Source organism: Pezoporus occidentalis, unplaced genomic scaffold (assembly GCF_034315485.1).
Source record: "Pezoporus occidentalis ecotype Australia unplaced genomic scaffold, CSIRO_AGI_Poc_V1 ctg24, whole genome shotgun sequence".
NCBI lineage: Eukaryota > Metazoa > Chordata > Aves > Psittaciformes > Psittacidae > Pezoporus > Pezoporus occidentalis.
In genome coordinates this window covers 4,940,618-4,956,362 of record NW_026914285.1, presented here as the reverse complement: position 1 = coordinate 4,956,362, position 15,745 = coordinate 4,940,618, and the positions used below count along the sequence as shown (strand labels likewise).

The following is a 15,745-nucleotide window of genomic DNA, read 5'->3' as shown; positions in this document are numbered from 1 at the left end:
ACAGCTTTTCTATATTCAGATGAAACAGGACAGCAAGAAGTACTCTTGAAGAAAATGGGAACAGAAAAGAATAAAATGAAGCATTGCAGACTGCATTTAGTAGCAGAATATGAAAGTCTGTACAAAGTATCTCCAATTTTCACACTAGGAAATGGAAGCAAACAGGCCGAGTTCTTCAAGTTAAGTACAAATGAATGATTCCTGAGTCCCAATGCTGTGATAATGTTAAAGAATTTTTCTTACTGTCATAATGTCCCATCCTAGCATAGAAGAGCTTTCAGAGAGCAATGGTCTTACCCTGAATCAAACACGACTGCGAGCTTTGATGTCTTTGATACTTACACAGTGATGATTTTACAAAGATATTAAGACACAGAATTCTCTGATTTTACAAAGATATTAAGACACAGAATTCTCTGCAAGGGACAGAATTCTGTCCCAAACTCAGTATTTAATCTTAGCACACCAAGAACACCAAGAAAAGTGTCGAATTATGCTTAAAGACTACTAAAGGCTATTTTAGAGGCACGAAATCCATAAAACAGTTGTTAAAGTTCCTGTTTGTGGTTTAATATCTACTAATGGAGATGAACTTACCTGAAGCTGTGAATAAAGAGAGGCTGCCCAGACAAACGTTTATGGAACAAAGGTGGCCATCTGCAGCGAGCCTGGATCTCAATTAAAAAGCCAGCACACAGCCCCATAAGAAAAAAGAGGACACAAAGTAAAGAGAAGGGATATTTTTACTCCTTGGCTAGGAGATCTATTTGGAGATGTTCATGGAGTGAATGGGAATGGACCCCTTATGAGGAAAGGAGGCTTTAGAAAGGATCAAATAAGAGGGAATTTTATCTATTTGTTTCACAGATTAGGTTCTGAAAAACAGATCAGTCTGTTAAGAAAAGGCCTGACTACTGGTTTCTATTGAAGTTCTGTTTCGTGTGGGTTTTAATGGTAGTGGCCCAGTGGTGGTAGCACTGCTGCTAGCAAAATGACTAATGCCCTGGAAAGCATTACAGGAATAATTTGCCATCTTGCAGAGCTGTGTCCATAACTTCATGAAATGGTTTTTTGCATCAAACCCTTACTTTCTGCCTGAACAGTTTCTAAACAGTTAATGATGTTGATTTACAGATTCATTGGATAGAGAATAAATACCCTTCATCAAGTGAGATGTGCTTTTTTTTTTTTGCCTGAATTTCTCTAGCTTTATCTATTAGACATCATACAAGTCAGTTAAATAGGTCCTTTTATATCTCATTCCACCAAAAACATCACTGAGGTACTATATATTATATAGAAAAAATGCTTTACCTTCTGATGTTCTAACAGCAGTCACCTTTGACTCCAGAGCTAGGCTACTGTAGCTCAGGGAATCCAATTAAACAGCCTTTGTATAAGAAAAACGTAGCAATATTTGGCACTTCAGAATGTAATTTAACTACCTAAAAGCTATTTTATGCAACCTAAAATTAGGATTATAAACCTTCTGTTCCTACTTACCTATGCAGTTTTGCATAAAATCCTCACTTTTGCAAGAGATAGGAAGGAACATAGGTTGGGGTTTTTTTAATTTGATCTTTGTTTTGTTGTAAAGCAGTGAGACCGCAGTATTCCCACAACTGGGACCCTGCTACAGTGAATTCCTAGGCACTTGGCCTAAGTGGAGTAGTGGTTATGTGTTGGCTTCTCACAAGCTGCAGTGGGAATAGCCGAGTACCACAGAAGGGATTCAGAAACTATGCAGCTTGTCAGCCTATATTCTGTCTAAATGTAATCTTAAAGAATATGAGGATAAGGACATATCATAAATTCTGCCTTTTTAGGGCTCTGTATTTTACCTGTGGCTCCATGTCTTCCTCCAGTTAGGATCCCAAGTCAGTATCTGTGCTTAATACTTTTGTTTCTTTTCAAGAATAGATCAAGGATTGTTTTCTCTTCTAAAGCATCACTCCAGAAAAGTTTTTGTGTCTTCTGTTGTAAGTACTAACTGCTGAGTGTGGCATGTCTTTGGTAACATACACTGGAACAGGGAAGTGGGGTGTCCTCATTTTCTCTGCAATGACTATTTTGGACATGTAGGTACTCATATGATTTGCCTTCTCAGATCCTTCACAGTTTCAGCAAAAGGGATAAGGATTATGGCTTCTTGTTGCTGTGCTTCCTTTTCATGGAATCCCTTGAGTGGGAAGGGTGCTCAGGAAGCCTCTGGCTCAAGCTCCTGCTCAAAGCAGGATGAGCTTTGGGATCAGGCCAGGCTGCTCAGGGCTTTCTGCATTTGGGTCTTGAAAATCACTATGGATGGAGGTTTTTCTTTTCTTCTCCTACAGATGACAGCCATTATCCTGGTGGTAAGACCATTCTCTTGAAGTAAGCAGGCTGAACAGGCCCCAGCAGAATGGGAGTTTTGGCATTTTATATAACGAAGGATAGCAGCAGCATCCTTCTACCAAGGATGCAGCCACTACTACAGTCTCTTTAACACATGGTTGTCAGGTGCTTTCTGAGAGTGTATGTTGGAGTATGGGTTTCAGGAGGTGCTAGTAAGGATTGACTTTGTGGTTAATTTAATGGCAGTAAAATGGCAGTTAAAATGGAATTTAACCGTATGATTTCTTTATATGCATAGGGACACATCTTCTCTAATGTACTCTTCCCTTGTCAGTGGTCTTTTCCTGCTTCAGCTCCTTGATATTCTCAAAACGTCCTTCAAAAATTGTACTCAAGTTATGTTGTGGACAAACTCTATCAAAATTAAAGGACAAAAGGTTCATTAATATTGATGAATAATGAATCATAGGATGTTGCCCTCAGAGAAACCAGCTATAAACATTAATACAAGTGACCATTTAATGTAAATACAAATATGATATTATAATTTATTTTCTGTTTCCTTCTGTTTGCTAATTCATTGATGTATTAACTTGCTTAACTGGAAAAAAGACTTTGCAAATAACAATTTCATTTGATACTTATAAATTATTAATACTAATAGTTTAGGAATTGAAGAGTGCAGGTCAATTGGATTGATGCTACCACCTGTGACACATGGTTTTCCCAGCTTGCCTTTATCTTCCTGTTGCTCAAGGTTTGGATCAGCATGGGTCTCCTCATAATCTCTGATTTGTGTGTACTATATCTGTGGAGGACAAGGATGAAAAAGCTCAGAAGAGACTCCTACCTACCATGTGTCCTACAGTCTCTGTAAGTAACCAGTGTACTGAAGGAAGAAGGAAAACACCTCTGTCCCCATGTATGCTCTCTTGCACTAGCAGATGGGCTGAAATATAACACCTTTAAGGACTGTATACATCAGAATTTGTTTGTTCTGCTGAATGATATGCCATGCAAGGTACAGAAATTTTATGGTTGGTGCAGCTGTTGGATTCGTACTAGCATTGATCTGATTTCTCACTGCTTATTAAGAAATTGCTCACACTTGTGATGAGCATCATACAATGATAAGTCATACAATAGCTTTTTTATGCTACATCTTTCCAGCATTCATGAAGCTGTTTGGTTTTGCCTTAAGAAAGGAAAGTGAGTCTGAGTAGCTGCTCAGCTCCTCACTCTCTGACTTCACTTTTATTTTCTCATGACCTAAATTTTCAGATGTTGGGCATAGAATTATTATGATGTAACTCATGATCAATAACTCATGATCACATTACTGAAATGATTCATTATGGATTGTAACGTTTCACACTAGGAGGGTGGTTTCTAGCTGAGTACCTTCAATGCAGCTAGACTGCAAGCAAACACCTCTGTTTAGCTTTGATCATGGATTACACTGGAGTGGATAAGCTGCGTAACAAGAGCTCATCAAGGATCCTTTGGATGCAGGGTCTCTGAAGCATAAACAAGCAGGTTGTATCGTGACGAGCTCTCAGAATTAATCTGTTTCCTATTCATTCAATGAAAAAAAGAATAAGCTTTTCTCATTCTAAAACTGCTCATTCGTTACTTTGGAGAGACAAAACCCCTTTGTTTTGTTGCTTGTTTTTTTTAAAAAGGCACCTAATTTTTCCTCATAATTTCTGTTAAACTGCTCCATGCATGATAAGACTCAGTTGATCTTAATAAAGTTCTATCAGTAAGGCATTTGACCCAGTGAGTTTTAAAGAGGTAGACTTTTCTCCTACATGTGTTTGTTTAATTGCTACTACCTTACAACTTACCGGGTGGTCACATTCCTGTTTTGTATTATACATGGGTATTGTCTTCATGGACTTGAGCATGGTTTCTTTACCATATCCTAATAAACACCATGATTACCATGGGGCCCTGATTATAACCAATAGGCAGTACATTCTCTTCAATCTCCTGAGTAAAAATCCTCTTAAACTTCACAATACTATTCAGAAAAAAAAGCCAAAATGGTAAATGTTATTTCACTTTGTATTTTGTCTTGTTGGCAATCATTGTCCCTGCTCTGTGGTCAATACAGTGTGCTGCAAGTGATTTACAACATGGTTAAATCTGTTTTAACCATTAGAGCCTTAACGCCTTTTGGCAAAATACCTTCCAGGGGCTCAAATAAGCTTTTGGATTTGATAGTCCCCATGTTGATATTCTCAGCGAAAGCTGATGAGTGCTTGCAGCAGGAGCAGCTTTGTGCTGAGATGTACCAAGTATTTGTCATGTATACTATGAAATATTGGTGTTTTCCTACAGGTAGTCTGGTAAAGATTTAGTATCCTCAGTGTTTTGTTTTTATAAAGGTTAGAAATGTAGTTAAAAAGGGACAGTGGAGGATTCTGGAAGAAGCTTGCAAGCAAAACAACCCTGAAACTGCTCTTAGTGTTATTTTGTTGTGGACACTCAGCATCATGTGAGACGGTAAAGGGAGAAGTATGTTTCTGGGATGTTGGCACATAACTAGGAGGAACTGAAAAAATCTTCATCAAAAGCAGTGTGGCCAGCAGGTCGAGGGACGTCATCCTGCCCCTCTACTCTGCTCTTGTGAGACCCCACCTGCAGTGCTGCATTCAGCTCTGGGTCCCCAAACACAAGAGGGAAGTGGACCTGTTTGAATGAGCCCAGAGGAGGCCACAAAGATGCTCAAAGGGCTGGAGCACCTCTCCTGTGAAGGCAGGCTGAGAGAGCTGGGCTTGTTCAGCCTGGAGAAAAGAAGGCTTCAGGGAGAACTTAGAGCAGCTTCTGGTGCTTAAAAGGCACCTACAAGAAAGCTGAAGAGGGGCTTTTTACAAGGGCAGGTAGGGACAGGATAGGGGGTAATGGTTTTAAACTGGAAGAGGGTGGTGAGGCCCTGGCACAGGTCGCCCAGAGAAGCTGTGGCTGCCCCATCCCTGACAGCATTCAAGGCCAGGTTGGATGGGGCGTTGAGCAACCTTTTTGAGTGGAAGATGTCCCTTCCATTGGCAGAGGGTTGGAATGAGATGAGTTTTAAGGTCCCTTCCAACCCAAGCCGTTGTATGGAAACAGCAAGAGAATTAATTTCATACTGCTTACATGAGACTAGAATGTCTCAGTCATTAATATAAATGCACTGATACATAAAATTAAGAAAAATGTCACTGTTGACTTTTGTTCTTAAGTGCTTTTTTATTCTCAACCCAAGAAAAACTTCTAGAAAAATCAATGCTTGTTAGCAGCTGCAAAATTTACTTTTCTACTCAAAATTTTGTTTTAATGAATTGAAACTTGCCTTTACAATAGTTTAGCTGCTGCTCAGGCCTTGGAGGTAACTTTCTATTTATTGCCAGCACTCCAATCCAAAACTGCTGCCTTGTAGCATAGCCACAGGACTTTAAGTTTTCAGACTAGGTCTGCCATACATTTTCCATGAAAAATAATGAAGGTCAGTGTTTCTCATCTAGAAACCCTTAGCCAGGACATCATCTATTTCATAGATTTACTTGGCAAAGCATTCTAGGAATGTAATCATTTGAGATGTCTCACAGACAAGAGATAAGTGCTGTTACGTGGAGGTGTGTTGCTAATACTGATGGGCAGAAAGTAATTGCTTTGTGGTTACTGGTAGCGTGATGTATGCGTGGATACACACCCAAAGAGCAGAAAGCAGGGAACGATGGATTTAGAAAGATAGCTCTGATAACGTCTTTGCTGTTCTGTTAAATTATTAAAGGCTACTTTGGCTTGAGTGCCTCCAAGAAGAGACCTGGGTCCTGAGGTCCCTGCTCTTTGCCTTTGCCCAGACTGTGGTCCCCAGGTGCTGGCTCATAGCCATTTAAAGCCTTGCATCCCATCAGGACGGGGGTCAGAAAGGATGTCAGGCAGGACCAGGAAAGCCTCTCCTGAGTCTACCCCTGAAGTAAACCGTGGTTCCTGCTCCAGCACAGCACAGCCCTGGGGTTGTTGGACCATGCTGCCGCTGCATGTTGAGGTCCCGTATCATTATCCGAGCAGGACGGCCGCCTCTGCCACTGCCACGCTGTGGGGTAATGAGGAGACCCAGGCTGCCAGGGGAAAGCCTGCAGCTGCTACATCTGTTTTCTGTTCAGCCCAGGTGACAAACAGGAATGAGGTAGTGCAGGCAGGAGTACCCTGAGGAGGGATGTTCAGAAACAGCGAAGGCGGAGCTGCCCAACAGCCCTGCGGGCAGCATTTGCCCTTCCTGTGCAGACTGTTTCCAGAAAGACTGTGCTGAGGTCCTGGGGGAAACTCCTGCTGGAACTGGAGTCATCAAAACTGTTGTGAACCTCCTTAAAAGTGTATGGCTCATGCCCTCCCTGGGCATGGGATTGCAGTTCTTCCCATGTGCCTAAATTTGTGCTGTTTCTTCCTCTGCTGCTTCCTATTTTTATTTTGCTCTAGCCAGTACTGGGAACATAAACTGAGGCAGATGTTGCATTTGCCATCTCCTAATCTTTAAGCTGACCTGCAGCCATAAAATCAGGGAATTTAGTATTTTTACTTCTGCATCTGAGCATTCCATGCTGAGTCTGACAAGGAGGCCCCTCTTCGCACACTGCTCTCCAGAAGGTGCTGAATGTTTTCCAGTAAGGAATAAGTCTGGTGAAATACCTGGGTTTTGTTATCCCAAATGAGCTGTGTGTTATAGCCAAATAAACATAGTTTGCTTGGGGCAGGATGAAGGAGGGGTAGAAATGGAAAACTGATGAGCTAAACTCACAAATCTGAAAGTAATAGTAGTGTTGCTTTTGCCTCCAGAGCCTCTAATTTCTCTCTGAATGCTCTAACCCTGTGCTTCTGGGTAATACAGAGTCAGGGGGACCACCCCTGCCAGTCTAGGAATTCAAATGGAGTAAAGTTGCATGTTTTGAATGAGGTGAAATGTACTGTGGAAGATTCTAATTCCTGTAAAGCAAAGATTTAAAGATCTGAAAATTTATCTGAACTATATGTGCATGTCACCTTTTGCTTCTCTCACTGTTCAATGAAAATAAACCTAGCTTTTGCACATCTCTGTTATGGACCAAATAGAAGAGATGATGCTAGAAAGGCTTTATATCCTCACACTTCCAGTAAATGATTTTACAATACCAGACTCGCTGCCTGCCTCTTCATGCAAATGTTTATGAAGTACCCAATGTATATCTCAAAGGCATAGCAGGGACAGATGCAGTTCTTTTGAGTATGACCTCATTAGGTCCTCTATAACTGTTTGAGGAAGTCTTGCTGAAAATGGTTGCCTTCAAACAGTATCCTGGTTGTCCTTCTGCATGTAAGAGAATTGAGCAAGAAGATCATTGAGAATTGAGCAAGAAGAAAATTCTAGTACAACACAGAGCTGTTGAGATCAGGATGAAAGCACCAAGAAGGCATTTTTATGGTGAATTTTGTGAGCTTTGTGATAGAGGTTTCATAAAATATAAAATATAAGATCACTTTCTTTCTGGTCAGGTTCTGTCCAAAAGAAAAGAGGATTTAGTTTTTCTTTGTAAAATAAATAAAAAACATTAGTCAGATGGCCCGTCAGTAAGGATGGGTATAAACTGTGTTCACTGGGCACCACACAGATAAGAGCAAGTTTGCCCCTATTCTAAAAGCGTGAAGATTTGGAGAAGGCTTCAGTGTTAGCCTTCTCGGCTCCTATGAAAACAAGTGTGTGTCTTTAATTTTCAATCATAGAAATAAACCACCAAATTGTGGTAAAACGGAATAACTTTAGAATAATACTGACATTCAAACAAAAGCCTGAGCCAAATTCTGCCATCCCATTCTGCCATCCCATTTAACCACAGCGTAAGATGTTCCCTCTTCCTTAAATAAATAGTTATGATCATTGCAGGTGCTACCTGTTCATAAATGTTCATAAATGCTGTGCCTTACTACCTCTCTAACCTAAACCTGAAGCTCTGTATAGCAGGCGGCTGCAGGAGATCAAATGTTGTGCCTGTTTCTAAATATATACATGCAAATGTGCTAGGACTGAGTTGGCTGAAAATGTTGTTTCTCCATGTGGAACACTGAGGGAGAAGAGATTGCTTTTCACATGGATTTCTTTTCTCCTTTGGGATCATTCTAACAAATTGTTTTCTGTTTGGGTGGAAAAATCTATCTGCCCTTCATTCCAGTTGATTTTAATTCCCCCATCACCTGTGCTGCTAGGAAAGCAGCAGATAGAAAGGGCCAGGTGAGGAGCAGGAAGCAGAGGGCAAGGAAAACACTGATTTTTATCCAATACTACAGTTGTTTCCCTAACCCTGTGCTTGTGGTTGGTTTGGAAGGCACACCATAGGGAAAATAAATCAATAAAAGGTGTTCTCACAAGTTTGAAATTAAACATTTATAAAGCATGGACAGAGAAAGCAGGTCTTGTGGTCACATTTTTTTCCACTACCCAAAATTCAGTGGAAATTTTCATGAGACTTTTTTCAATTTATAACAAAAGTTTGGGGATTTTTAATTTCTTTATGGTTCTAGATGTGACTTTTGTAATTGGCCAATGAATTTCATTGGGGAAAGATTCTGATGTGCCTTCTGGGTAGCTGTTAAGGAATGATGAATTCCCATACTGTAAAGCTCCAGATTTTTATTCTTGTCACAAGGCAGGTAACCTGACAACTGGTCTTACTAAAGAGTAGAAAAAATAATGCAGTCAATATAGCCTTGGAATGTGTTTCCTTTAACATCTATCAAATGCCAATTAAAATCTTCTTATTAATGCAGTAATCTCCCTCTTTTCATGTGAACTGTATTAAGTCTACTCCTGATTGACTTAAATTTGTTCATTAACTAGAAATCTGAGGGGCTGCAGAAAAGCGTTATTTCATGAGCTATTATTCCACTTGCAAAAAATGTTGTAAACCAGCAAGAAACAAATGAATGTCTAAAAGCCAAAGGCATGAATGATGTTGTAATTATTAAATCTGGACAAAGGGCCAGTTCCACAACTGCCTTAGGTCTCTACTGTGGCTCACTTCTGCATGACACAAAGGGAGAGGCATAACTTTAGGCAGCCTTGCTACATGTCAGAATAACCTCCCTAAACCAGAACAAATTATGAAGTCAGGGGTGTGAGGATGACACCAGCTCTCAGAGTGTGAGCTCCAAACGGGGCAGGAGAGGATTCGTACCATGCATGTGTTTGGACAGCAGTAACTCTTCTGAAGGGAATGTTAAGACCATCACTGAGCTTTGCTATGGGCGATAAGGCCCCTGGTGTTACACTGGTGCTCCATAGTGATGCACAGTGTGGAGTTCCCTGACTTGGTCTGAGCAAGAAAGCTGTGGGAGAGGGGACTACCACAAACCCTACAGAGACAGGGCACCATGTTCTCCAACTGCCCTTGCTCTCCTCTCCCAAAGCCTGGTATTTCTGTGCTGCGTTACCTAAACTTTCTGTTTCTGTTGCTCTTAGCACTTGTAGCTCTTAGCTGATCATCTGCTTAGGGTTTCTGCAAACCAGCCTGGCATGAGGGGGAAAGCACTGGTAAGAAAAGTGAAGGAAGAAAGGTGTGCTTCAGAGATACTGCCTACCGAATACACAAAGGAAGCATCCAGAATCAGACAAAACGCTGCACAGCATAAATTGCTCTAGTCATCCAATGTACTACTCACTGCCTCAAGGAGAGGAGTTGCTTTTGTTTCGTTCCTGTTTTACAGAAAACATGGTGTTCAGTATGCCCAGCTGAACTTGGGAGAATTTGAGCTAACTTGTTTTGTCAAAAAATTCCCTCCAATATTATTTATTGAAGTTGAAATATTGCTCTTCTGAGAAGAAATGGCTGAAGAATAACCATCTGAAAAAGGGATATTCTAAGGCTGTCTCAACAAAAAAAAAAAAAAGCAATGTCTTTGGGACAGAAACGCATCTTGTTTTCAAGAAAGGTACTCTAAATGTATGGTACCTGCATGTCGTGTTTTAAGCACAACTAGTAACTCAGAACCACACAGCCACGTGCTCACTCCCCGCTTCTTCCTCCCCCTGCTCCCAGATGGATAGGGAGGAGAATTGAAAGAACATAACTCCCACGGGTTGAGATAAGAACAGTTTCGTAACTAAGGTATAACACAAATCACTACTGCTACCACCAATAATAATAATGATAAGGGAAATAACAGGGGAAGAGAATACAACCGCTCACCACCCTCTGACCGATACCCAGCCTGACCCGAGTAGTGATCTCGCCCTCCCTGGTAACTGCCCCCAGTTTATATACTGGGCATGACATGCTGTGGTATGGAATACCTCTTTGGCTAGTTTGGGTCAGGTGTCCTGTCTATGCTTCCTCCCAGCTTCACCTCCTCCCTGGCAGAGCATGAGACTCACAAAGTCCTTGGTCAGACTAAACATTACTGAGCAGTAACTAAAAACATCGGTGTTATCAGCACTGTTCCAGGCTGAAAGTCAAAAACACAGCACTGCACCAGCTACTAAGAAGGAGAAAAAATGACTGCTACTGCTGAACCCAGGACAGTACCCACCCATACCATTCATGTCATGCTCAGATCCCACACTTTTCAATATGCCATCACTCTTGTCTCATATATATACATATATATATATACACACACGCACACAAAGAGAGAGATATCATTCCCTACTGCGTGAACTAGTCCCTATAAAGCTGCTGAGTCCATTCGGTCCATGATGTCAGGCTCCATCTTTTGTAACAGCCTTTCAGAACAGGACAGACAGCGTGCAGTGTTGGGTTGTTGCCTGCTGATGACACCACAAAACTCGTCGGGTCACTGCTGAGCTCATCTGGTTTTGTCAAAGTTCATTCTTTGTTGGGATGAGAGTCAGAAGGAAGTCAGGGTCAGTCGCTGGTGACCTGAGGGCATCTAGTTGGTGAGCTATAGAAGTGCTACATAGCAGGCAATAGCATAGAATTAAGTTCAGTGGCTGTTTTCCCCTAAAATCAAATCCCCTTGAGGTACACATCAGACTTCCCCATCTTCCCACACTACCCACCAAGTATATCTGGGTCCCTGAGCAAAAGCAATCCCACGAATGGGTTTGCCTTTACCTGAAGCAGGAATAACCCAGACTGTCTTCCCCAGCAAATTCTTCATATGCACCACGGGAACTTTGTCCCCTTCTACAATATGTAACAGTTCTGACTGGGCTGGGCCAGCCCTGTTGGCAGATCCTCTGGTGTTGACCAACCAGGTGGCCTTTGGTAAGTGTGTATCCCAATGCTTGAAAGTTCCCCCACCCATTGCTCTCAGTGTAGTTTTTAACAGCCCATTGTACCGTTCGATTTTCCCAGAGGCTGGTGCATGGTAGGGGATGTGATATACCCACTCAATGCCATGCTCTTTGGCCCAAATATCTATAAGGTTATTCCGGAAATGAGTCCCATTGTCTGACTCAATTCTCTCTGGGGTGCTGTGTCGCCACAAAATCTGTTTCTCAAGGCCCAGGATAGTGTTCCGGGCAGTGGCATGGGGCACGGCGTATGTTTCCAGCCACCCGGTGGTTGCTTCCACCATGGTAAGCACATGGCACTTGCCTTGGCGGGTTGGTGGCAGTGTGATATAGTCAATCTGCCAGGCCTCCCCATATTTATACTTCAACCATCGTCCTCCATACCAAAGAGGCTTTAACCGCTTGGCTTGTTTAATTGCAGCACATGTTTCACACTCATGAATAACCTGGGCAATAGTGTCCATTGTTAAGTCCACCCCTCGATCACAGGCCCATCTATATGTTGCATCTCTGCCCTGATGGCCTGAAGTGTCATGGGCCCACCAGCCCAAAAATAATTCCCCCTTATGTTGCCAATCTAAGTCCATCTGAGCCACTTCAATCTTAGCCGCTTTATCCACTTGTTGGTTGTTCTGGCGTTCCTCAGTGGCCCGACTCTTGGGTACATGGGCATCTACATGACGTACCTTCACCACCAGGTTCTGCACCCTGGCAGCAATATCTTTCCACAGTGCAGCAGCCCAGATGGGTTTACCTCTGCGTTGCCAGTTGCTCTGCTTCCACTGCTTCAACCACCCCCACAGGGCATTTGCCACCTTCCATGAGTCAGTATAGAGATAAAGTACTGGCCACTTTTCTCATTCAGCAGGGTAACTGAGGTACATGGTCTAAGATCTTGGATGGTTTATCCATTGATTTTAATGCAAAACAAGTGTAACATTTTCATTTTATTCTCTTTATCCCAGCTGAAGAATGGATCTCTTGACCTTGCAAAGTGGATATGAATATATATTTGCACAGCAGCAATGCTTTAGATTTTATTTTTACAACAGAAGTTAAAAGTCACATCAGCATCAGGATGAAAAGCACCCTACTCAGACTTGTTGATATAAAATAAATCACTGGGTACTAAAGTAAAAGATGAATCCCTGAGGCATCTGGTTACACATAAGAAAATAATGTCCTGTGACTTAATTCCTTGGACTTTCAAATATGCACTCAGGCAAATAGCATACCCAAATTTACTTTCACTGTCTGCTGCTCTGATGTTCTGACTGTAACAGTGTATATGCATTCTTTTAAATACTGTGTCTCCCTATTTAAAATTCAGCCCTGGATTTGGATGTATACAGATTGAAATTGCCTTAAATCTATGATACAGAAAACAGCTGTGGTAATTGATCTATTGCATTGTCTAAAGATAAACTGTATAGACAAGTGAGGAAGAGCATAGAAAATGAAGGGTTAAGTGACGATGTGAACAGAAACTGAGCTTGAAATTGGAGCTGTTCTAAATTGAGAAAACAACATAGCTCCAAGGTGTTTTATGACTTGAAAAGCTATTCATTCTTTACATAACATTACCATTAGTTACCTATGGAGGTTGTATTATAATAAAGCTGAGAGTTAACTGAACCTTACATTTTATAGGTGCACGTTTAATTAAATTGTATGTTTTATCTGTAGTAATAAAATACGAGACTCATCTGGGTTAACACATAGTTTTACAGTTTTAAGGCCTGAAACATCTCCAGCATCTCCATTCAGGGCTCTTTGGTATATGAGCCATAACATCCATTGGGGGAAAGTGCTAATCTCCAAACCTTTTCATTTGCAGCTAGAAAGCTATCCTGCTCATCATGCTGATGCTGTATTAAGCAAGTAAATAAACCAGCTTCCTGTTCTGGAATGAAGTGAACCTACAGACTCAAAGGAAAATTCTCCTAATCATCATAGAGCACTCAGCTTTGCATACGATTTAAATCTAAAAGCACCAACACAGGGTAGTATAATGAAAATGTATTTTCAAGCCATGCTGAAGGACACGAAACTGTTTCCTGTTGATGCTGGAGGACAGAGGAGGACACTTTTACATAAGACTGCATTACATGAGAATCTCTTAACCATCTGCACTGTGCTTGCAGTGTTTTGTTTCTAGTCATTGTTGACAGAGAATAATATTTCATATTTCTCCCTATTACAACAGGCTTAAAAGTGTTTTATTTGAGGTATAGCCCAGGAAAAGGCCTGATTCAGTATATCCTGCTTCTTGAATTTTGTCACCAGAAGAACTGAATTTGTTTGATGTGTACCTCTAGATTATGATTTTGCAAACTGAATTTCCAAAATTTTCCAAGGAAAACCAATGATCTGATCTGTCATCGCTCCCTTATTTTAGCACAGTCACTTGTCATAAAATCCTAGAATGGTTTGGATTGGAAGGGGCCTTAAAACTAATGTAGTTCCAACCCCCTGCCATGGGTAGGGACACCTTCTACTAGACCAAGTTGCTCAAAACCCCATCCAGCCTGGCCTTGAACACTTACAGGGATGGGGCATCCACACCTTTACTATTTGTCCTTTTTTTGAAAACTAAAAAAGCTTCAACCCAGTTCCCCCTCAAATCAGCACAGAACCCCCTCTTTTTGCTCATGAAGTTGTCTCTATTTGGCAAAGCCCTGCATTCAGCTCTTGCAAGCGGTCCAGTTGCATCACCATGCTTAAAAGGAGGCTGGGAAGTTGTGTGTGATCATCCAGCACATTGGAGGGGCCTGAGGGGGCTGGAACCTGCCAGGCCCTCTCTACAGTTCCTGTGGCTGCAGCTGAGACGCGGCGCATGCTCCCAGCTCCAGGAAAGGTTTTAAACCAGAACGTCCACTGGTAGGGAGTTATGCTATGTTGAAGCCAGTGCTATGCTTCGACTGTCCAGCCTGCATGACAGAGAGCTGGGATGAACCAAGTGTGCTGAATGTCACAGTTTTCAGAACATGCTGGAGTTTGGCCTATTCCTGTTTGCGTATAAATGTGTCAAGGCTTATGAATGGATTCAGACTGCTTTCAGTCCATCCTGACATCTCCTGAGCTCTAGCAACAGAGACAGTATGATATGAAACTTTTAAGTTAGAATGAGGTGTGATTGAAAGTCATTGAAATTCAACTTAGCCAAAACTTGTGTGAGTAAGGAATGATTTGGACAAAACAAACCAGGAAACATTTCTTCTGGAATTGGATACAAAATTTCTTTGCGGTACTTTAGTGTCCATGAAAACTCAAAGATTTTCATGTCCACTTCTGTTGTTGACGTCCAAGATAATTTTTAGAGGTAAGTTATCTGATATCAGTTTATTTCATTTTCTCTAAAGGGTTTGCTGTAATTTGGGTGTTCTCTGACTGAACTGGACGAGAATGAAAGAAATAACCTTTTTTATTGTTGTTTTTTTGCTATCTTACATTAATTTTCCAACTACAATGGATTTGCAGTGGACTTTCAGCTCTCATGTAGCTGCTGAGTTCTCTATAAGTCAGTGGAGCCAATGACAACCTCTACAAAAAGCAATCATTACTTGTACTCTGAAGATCATCCTTGATTAGTAATGGTAATGATCTGTATTCATCAGAGGGCAGAACACATCTATCGTACAGATTAACAATCTGTTTTTCTCTAAAACACTGCTAGTAGGTGTTTTAGAAAGCTTGGGCAAGCATCTCTAGCTGAAGCTGAAGCCTTAGTCTCCCAAGTACAAGTCTCTGTTGTCTAACAATGTTTACCATGCAAAAACATGTAACACTATACCCTTGATTGTAATACACAGTGGAAATGTATCTTTTGATAATTCTTTTTGAGGTTTTTAGCTTCGTGAATTCTTAGATAAAATCATAAGGTGACTCTTAAACAACTACCTTTTATTAGAAACCAACGCCTTGAACAGTCATTCCCAAGAGAAATAGTATTACACAGGTAACAGGAAATCACGAGTCATTTATGTTAAGGTTTGGTCTTTGAGTGTAAATTCTCTTTGAGCAAAGATAGTATTCTTTCATCTCTCTATAATAGCACCCAGGGTTTGAATTTGAGACGTTGGGTGTTGCAGTGATGTATACATAATAATGCATTCCATGCACATTTACTGGGCAGATTTGCAT

At 41.3% G+C, this 15,745-nt stretch overlaps 1 long non-coding RNA gene across 1 annotated transcript; it reads left to right on the top strand.

Moving 5' to 3' along the window:
- The first annotated feature begins 3,136 nt into the window (after window positions 1-3,136).
- LOC134165406 (uncharacterized) lies at window positions 3,137-3,949 on the top strand. Its single transcript, XR_009965514.1, has 2 exons — window positions 3,137-3,204; window positions 3,710-3,949. It is a non-coding gene; the product is annotated as an uncharacterized LOC134165406 (long non-coding RNA).
- The last annotated feature ends 11,796 nt before the right edge of the window (window positions 3,950-15,745 follow it).